Source organism: Fistularia commersonii, unplaced genomic scaffold (assembly GCF_037954325.1).
Source record: "Fistularia commersonii isolate RoL2024-O1a breed Wild unplaced genomic scaffold, RoL_Fcom_v1.0 HiC_scaffold_48, whole genome shotgun sequence".
In the NCBI taxonomy this organism is placed as follows: domain Eukaryota; kingdom Metazoa; phylum Chordata; class Actinopteri; order Syngnathiformes; family Fistulariidae; genus Fistularia; species Fistularia commersonii.
Window position 1 is genome coordinate 100001 of NW_028234006.1, and position 8234 is coordinate 108234.

The following is an 8234-nucleotide window of genomic DNA, read 5'->3' on the forward strand; positions in this document are numbered from 1 at the left end:
GTGGAGCTGAGAAGCGGAGGAGCAGAGGAGCGGAGGTAATGTTTCTTCTCTCAGAGGCGGAGCAGCTTGGGGGCAGCCGAACCCCTTAGACGGGCTAATGTGAGCATTCTCCGGACATAGATCCCCCGAACGTATGATTGGAGCTCCCGGACCACTGGGCACACACATGTGAATGAGTGGATGAGCTAATGTTTGTTTGGTTGTGGATGCGTCTCGGCTAATGCTATTAGCACAGCTATGATGAGTTAAGGTGTGTGTGTGTGTGTGTGAGTGTGTGTGTTTGTTTGTTTTTGTGTCTGTGTGAGTGTGTTCGTGTGTGTATGTGTGAGAGTTTGTTTAAGTGGGGGGGGGGGGGATACCAGGGCCCATCACGGAGGAGCGGTGGAGCGGAGAAGCGGAGGAATGGAGGAGGTTAGGTAATTTTTCTCTTCTCAAAGGCAGAGGATGGGAAGTTTGGTAGTGGATGCATTTCGGCTAATGCTATTAGCACAGCTATGATGAGTTAAGGTGTGTGTGAGTGTGTGTGAGTGTGTGTGTATGTGTGTGTGTGTGTGTGTGTCTTTGTGTGTGTTTGTGTGTTTTTGTGTGTGTGTGAGTGTGTTTAGGTGGGGGGGGGTACCAGGGCCAATAGCGGAGGAGCGGTGGAGCTGAAAAGCGGAGAAGTGGAGGAGCATAGGAGCGGAGGTAATGTTTCTTCTCTCAGAGGCGGGGAAGCTTGGGGGCAGAAGAACCCCTTAGACGGCCTAATGTGAGCCTTCTCTGGAGATAGCTCCCCCAGACGTATGACCGGAGCTCCCAGACCTCTGGGCACATACATGTGAATGAGTGGATGAGCTAATGTTTGTGTGGTTGTGGATGCGTTTCGGCTAATGCTTTTAGCACAGCTATGATGACTTAAGGTGTGTATGTGTGTCTGTGTGTGTGTGTGTCTTTGTGTGTGTGTGTGTGTGTGTTTGTGTGTTTGAAAGGCTCTTTTGGTGGGGGAGGGGGGGGTCGCGGAAAGGGATTACCATTGGGAGCACACATGTGAATGAGTGGATGAGCTAATGTTTGTTTGGTTGTGGATGCGTTTCGGCTAATGCTATTAGCACATCTATGATGAATTAAGGTGTGTGTGTGTGTGTGTGTGTGTGTGTGTGTGTGTATGTGTGTGTGTGTGTGTGTTTGTTTTTTTTGTGTCTGTGTGAGTGTGTTCGTGTGTGTATGTGTGAGAGTTTGTTTAGGTGGGGGGGGGTACCAGGGCCCTTCGCGGAGGAGCGGTGGAGCGGAGAAGCGGAGGAATGGAGGAGTGGAGGTAATTTTTCTCTTCTTAAAGGCAGAGGATGTGAAGTTTGGGTGCAGTAGGACGCCTTAGACCGGCCACTGTGAGCCTTCTCCAGATATAGATCCCCCGGACGTATGATTGGAGCTCCCGGACCATTGGGCACACACATGTGAATGAGTGGATGAGCTAATGTTTGTTTGGTAGTGGATGCATTTCGGCTAATGCTATTAGCAAAGCTATGATGAGTTAAGGTGTGTTTGTGTGTGTGTGTGTGTGTGTGTGCGCGCGTGTGTGTGCGCGTGTGTTTTTGTGTGTGTGTGAGTGTGTTTAGGTGGGGGGGGGGGGTACCAGGGCCCATAGCGGAGGAGCGGTGGAGCTGAGAAGCGGAGGAGCGGAGTAGCGGAGGTATTGTTTCTCCTCTCAGAGGCGGGGAAGCTTGGGAGCTATTAGCACAGCTATGATGACTTAAGGTGTGTGTGTGTGTGTTTGTGTGTTTGTGTGTTCTTGTGTGTGTGTGTGTGTGTGTGTGTGTTTGTGTGTGCGTTTGTGTATATGAGTGTGACAGTTTGTTTAGGTGGGGGGGGGGGGGGGGGGCGCGGACAGGGGGTAGCTGGGCCTGGAGCGGATGAGCTGTGAAGCGGATGGAGGGCAGAAGCACGTCCCATAATTCTCCTGAGTCCGGCGGATCGGGAGTACCAGGGCCTATAGCGGAGGAGCGGAGGAGCGGTGGAGCGGAGAAGCGGACCATTGGGCACACACATGTGAATGAGTTGATGAGCTAATGTTTGTTTGGTTGTGGATGCGTTTCGGCTAATGCTATTAGCACAGCTATGCTGACTTAATGTGTGTATGTGTGTCAGTGTGTGTGTGTGTGTGAGTGTCTTTGTGTATGTGTGTGATAGTTTGTTTTGGTGGGGGGGGGGGACACGGAGTACCAGGGCGCACACATGTGAATGAGTGGATGAGCTAATGTTTGTTTGGTTGTGGATGCGTTTCGGCTAAAGATATTAGCACAGCTATGAAGAGTTAAGGTGTGTGTGTATGTGTGTTTGTGTGTTTGTGTGTTTCTGTGTGTGTGTGAGTGTCTTTGTGTGTGTGTGTGTGTGTGAGAGAGGCTCTTTTGGTGGGGGGGGGGGGGGTCGCGGACAGGGAGTACCATTGGGCACACACATGTGAATGAGTGGATGAGCGAATGTTTGTTTGGTTGTGGATGCGTTTCGGCTAATGCTATTAGCACAGCTATGATGAGTTAAGGTGTGTGTGTATGTGTGTTTGTGTGTTTGTGTGTTTTTGTGTGTGTGTGAGTGATTTTGTGTGAGAGTTTGTTTAGGTGGGGGGGGGGGAGTACCAGGGCCCATAGCGGAGGAGCGGTGGAGCTGAGAAGCGGAGGAGCAGAGGAGCGAAGGTTATGTTTCTTCTCTCAGAGGCGGAGCAGCTTGGGGGCAGCAGAACCCCTTAGACGGGCTAATGTGAGCATTCTCCGGACATAGATCCCCCGAACGTATGATTGGATCTCCCGGACCACTGGGCACACACATGTGAATGAGTGGATGAGCTAATGTTTGTTTGGTTGTGGATGTGTTTCGGCTAATGCTATTAGCACAGCTATGATGAGTTAAGGTGTGTGTGTGTGTGTGTGTGTGTGTGTTTGTTTGTTTTTGTGTCTTTGTGAGTGTGTTCGTGTGTGTATGTGTGAGAGTTTGTTTAGGTGGGGCGGGGGGTACCAGGGCCCATCGCGGAGGAGCGGTGGAGCGGAGAAGCGGAGGAATGGAGGAGCGGAGGTAATGTTTCTCTTCTCAAAGGCAGAGGATGGGAAGTTTGGGTGCAGTAGGACGCCTTAGACCGGCCACTGTGAGCCTTCTCCAGATATAGATCCCCCGGATGTATGATTGGAGCTCCCGGACCATTGGGCACACACATGTGAATGAGTGGATGAGCTAATGTTTGTTTGGTAGTGGATGCGTTTCGGCTAATGCTATTAGCACAGCTATGATGAGTTAAGGTGTGTTTGTGTGTGTGTGTGTGTGTGTGTGTTTGTGTGTGTGTGTGTGTGTGTGTGTGTGTGTGCGCGTGTGTGTGTTTATGTGTTTTTGTGTGTGTGTAAGTGTGTTTAGGTGGGGGGGGGGTACCAGGGCCAATAGCGGAGGAGCGGTGGAGCTGAGAAGCGGAGGAGCAGAGGAGCGGAGGTAATGTTTCTTCTCTCAGAGGTGGGGAAGCTTGGGGGAAGAAGAACCCCTTAGACGGCCTAATGTGAGTCTTCTCTGGAGATAGCTCCCCCAGACGTATGACCGGAGCTCCCAGACCTCTGGGCACATACATGTGAATGAGTAGATGAGCTAATGTTTGTTTGGTTGTGGATGCGTTTCGGCTAATGCTATTAGCACAGCTATGCTGACTTAATGTGTGTATGTGTGTCAGTGTGTGTGTGTGTGTGAGTGTTTTTGTGTATGTGTGTGATAGTTTGTTTTGGTGGGGGGGGGGAGGGGGCGGACACGGAGTACCAGAGCGCACACATGTGAATGAGTGGATGAGCTAATGTTTGTTTGGTTGTGGATGCGTTTCGGCTAAAGCTATTAGCACAGCTATGAAGACTTAAGGTGTGTGTATGACTGTGTCTGTGTGTGTGTGAGTGTCTTTGTTTGTGTGTGTGTGTGTGAGAGGCTTTTTTGGTGGGGGGGGGGTCGCGGACAGGGAGTACCATTGGGCACACACATGTGAATGAGTGGATGAGCGAATGGTTGTTTGGTTGTGGATGCGTTTCGGCTAATGCTATTAGCACAGCTATGATGAGTTAAGGTGTGTCTGTATGTGTGTTTGTGTGTTTGTGTGTTTTTGTGTGTGTGTGAGTGATTTTGTGTGAGAGTTTGTTTAGGTAGGGGGGGGGTGGGGGGGGAGTACCAGGGCCCATAGCGGAGGAGCGGTGGAGCTGAGAAGCGGAGGAGCAGAGGAGCGGTGGTAATGTTTCTTCTCTCAGAGGCGGAGCAGCTTGGGGGCAGCAGAACCCCTTAGACGGGCTAATGTGAGCATTCTCCGGACATAGATCCCCCGGACGTATGATTGGAGCTCCCGGACCACTGGGCACACACATGTGAATGAGTGGATGAGCTAATGTTTGTTTGGTTGTGGATGCGTTTCGGCTAATGCTATTAGCACAGCTATGATGAGTTAAGGTGCGTTTGTGTGTGTGTGTGTGTGTGTGTGTGTGTGTGTGTGAGTGTCTTTGTGTGTGTTTGTGTGTTTTTGTGTGTGTGTGAGTGTCTTTGTGTATGTGTGTGATAGTTTCTTTTGGTGGGGGGGGGGTCGCGGACAGGGAGTACCTGGGCACACACATGTGAATGAGTGGATGAGCTAATGTTTGTTTGGTTGTTGATGCGTTTCGGCTAATGCTATTTGCACAGCTATGATGAATTAAGGTGTGTGTGTATGTGTGTGTGTGACTGTTTGTGTGTTTTTGTGTGTGTGTGAGTGATTTTGTGTGAGAGTTTGTTTAGGTGGGGGGGGGGGAGTACCAGGGCCCATAGCGGAGGAGCGGTGGAGCTGAGAAGCGGAGGAGCAGAGGAGCGGAGGTAATGTTTCTTCTCTCAGAGGCGGGGAAGCTTGGGGGCAGAAGAACCTCTTAGACGGGCTAATTTGAGCATTCTCCGGACATAGATCCCCCGGTCGTATGATTGGAGCTGCCGGACCATTGGGCACACACATGTGAATGAGTGGATGAGCTAATGTTTGTTTGGTTGTGGATGCGTTTCGGCTAATGCTACTAGCACAGCTAAGATGAGTTAAGGTGTCTGTGTGTGTGTGTGTGTGTGTGTGTGTGTGTGTGTGTGTGTGTGTGTGTGGGTGTGTGTGTGAGTTTGTTTAGGGAGGGGGGGGGTCGCGGACAGGGTGTACCAGGGCCTCGAGCAGATGAGCTGAGGAGCGGAGGAGGGCAGATGCCCGGCCTTGATTCGCTTATGTCCAGCGGTTCGGGAATTCCAGGGCCCAAAGCGGAGGAGTGGTGGAGCTGAGAAGCGGAGGAGCGGAGGAGCGGAGTAGCGGAGGTATAGTTTCTCCTCTCAGAGGCGGGGAAGCTTGGGGGCAGCAGATCCCCTTAGACGGGCTAATGTGAGCATTCTCCAGACATAGATCCCCCGAACGTATGATTGGAGCTCCCGGACCATTGGGCACACACATGTGAATGAGTGGATGACCTAATGTTTGTTTGGTTGTGGATGCGTTTTGGCTAATGCTATTAGCACATCTTTGATGAGTGTGTGTGTGTGTGTGTGTGTGTGTGTCTGTGTGTGTGTGTGTTTGTTTGTTTTTTGTGTCTGTGTGAGTGTGTTCGTGTGTGTATGTGTCAGAGTTTGTTTAGGTGGGGGGGGGGGGGGGTACCAGGGCCCATCGCGGAGGAGCAGTGGAGCGGAGAAGCGGAGGAATGGAGGAGTGGAGGTAATTTTTCTCTTCTCAAAGGCAGAGGATGGGAAGTTTGGGGGCAGTAGGACGCCTTAGACCGGCCACTGTGAGCCTTTTCCAGATATAGATCCCCCGGACGTATGATTGGAGCTCCCGGACCATTGGGCACACACATGTGAATGAGTGGATGAGCTAATGTTTGTTTGGTAGTGGATGCATTTCGGCTAATGCTATTAGCACAGCTATGATGAGTTAAGGTGTGTTTGTGTGTGTGTGTGTGTGTGTGTTTGTGTGTGTGTGTGTGTGTGTGTGTGTGTGCGCGTGTGTGTGCGCGTGTGTTTTTGTGTGTGTGTAAGTGTGTTTAGGTGGGGGGGGGGTACCAGGGCCCATAGCGGAGGAGCGGTGGAGCTGAGAAGCGGAGGAGCGGAGTAGCGGAGGTATTGTTTCTCCTCTCAGAGGCGGGGAAGCTTGGGAGCTATTAGCACAGCTATGATGACTTAAGGTGTGTGTGTGTGTGTGTGTTTGTGTGTTTCTTTGTTTGTGTGTTCTTGTGTGTTTGTGTGTTTGTTTGTGCGTTTGTGTATATGTGTGTGACAGTTTGTTTAGGTGGGGGGGAGGCGCGGACAGGGGGTAGCTGGGCCTGGAGCGGATGAGCTGTGAAGCGGATGGAGGGCAGAAGCACGTCCCATAATTCTCCTGAGTCTGGCGGATCAGGAGTACCAGGGCCTATAGCGGAGGAGCGGTGGAGCGGAGAAGCGGACCATTGGGCACATACATGTGAATGAGTTGATGAGCTAATGTTTGTTTGGATGTGGATGCGTTTCGGCTAATGCTATTAGCACAGCTATGATGACTTAATGTGTGTATGTGTGTCAGTGTGTGTGTGTGTGTGAGTGTCTTTGTGTAAGTGTGTGATAGTTTGTTTTGGTGGGGGGGGGGGGGGTCGCGGACACGGAGTAGCAGGGCGCACACATGTGAATGAGTGGATGAGCTAATGTTTGTTTGGTTGTGGATGCGTTTCGGCTAATGCTGTTAGCACAGCTATGATGACTTAATGTGTGTATGTGTGTCAGTGTATGTGTGTGTGTGAGTGTCTTTGTGTATGTGTGTGATAGTTTGTTTTGGTGGGGGGGGGGGGGGGGCGCGGACACGGAGTACCAGGGCGCACACATGTGAATGAGTGGATGAGCTAATGTTTGTTTGGTTGTGGATGCGTTTCGGCTAAAGCTATTAGCACAGCTATGAAGACTTAAGGTGTGTGTATGTGTGTATGTTTGTGTCTGTGTGTGTGTCTTTGTGTGTGTGTGTGTGTGTGAGAGGCTCTTTTGGTGGGGGGGGGGGTCGCGGACAGGGACTACCATTGGGCACACAGATGTGAATGAGTGGATGAGCGAATGTTTGTTTGGTTGCGGATGCGTTTCGGCTAATGCTATTAGCACAGCTATGATGAGTTAAGGTGTGTGTGTATGTGTGTTTGTGTGTTTGTGTGTTTGTGTGTTTTTGTGTGTGTTTGAGTGATTTTGTGTGAGAGTTTGTTTAGGTGGGGGGGGGGGGGAGTACCAGGGCCCATAGCGGAGGAGCGGTGGAGCTGAGAAGCGGAGGAGCAGAGGAGCGAAGGTAATGTTTCTTCTCTCAGAGGCGGAGCAGCTTGGGGGCAGCAGAACCCCTTAGACGGGCTAATGTGAGCATTCTCCGGACATAGAGCCCCCGAACGTATGATTGGAGCTCCCGGACCACTGGGCACACACATGTGAATGAGTGGATGAGCTAATGTTTGTTTGGTTGTGGATGCGTCTCGGCTAATGCTATTAGCACAGCTATGATGAGTTAAGGTGTGTGTGTGTGTGTTTGTGTGTGTGTTTGTTTGTTTTTGTGTCTGTGTGAGTTTGTTCGTGTGTGTATGTGTGAGAGTTTTTTTAGGTGGGGGGGGGTACCAGGGCCCATCGCGGAGGAGCGGTGGAGCGGTGGAGCGGAGAAGCGGAGGAATGGAGGAGCGGAGGTAATTTTTCTCTTCTCAAAGGCAGAGGATGGGAAGTTTGGGTGCAGTAGGACGCCTTAGACCGGCCACTGTGAACCTTCTCCAGATATAGATCCCCCGGATGTATGATTGGAGCTCCCGGACCATTGGGCACACACATGTGAATGAGTGGATGAGCTAATGTTTGTTTGGTAGTGGATGCGTTTCGGCTAATGCTATTAGCACAGCTATGATGAGTTAAGGTGTGTTTGTGTGTGTGTGTGTGTGTGTGTTTGTGTGTGTGCGCGTGTGTGTGCGCGTGTGTTTTTGTGTGTGTGTGAGTGTGTTTAGGTGGGGGGGGGGGGGTACCAGGGCCCATAGCGGAGGAGCGGTGGAGCTGAGAAGCGGAGGAGCGGAGGAGCGGAGGTATTGTTTCTCCTCTCAGAGGCGGGGAAGCTTGGGAGCTATTAGCACAGCTATGATGACTTAAGGTGTGTGTGTGTGTGTGTGTTTGTGTGTTTCTTTGTTTGTGTGTTCTTGTGTGTGTGTGTGTGTGTGTTTGTTTGTGCGTTTGTGTATATGTGTGTGACAGTTTGTTTAGGTGGGGGGGGGCGCGGACAG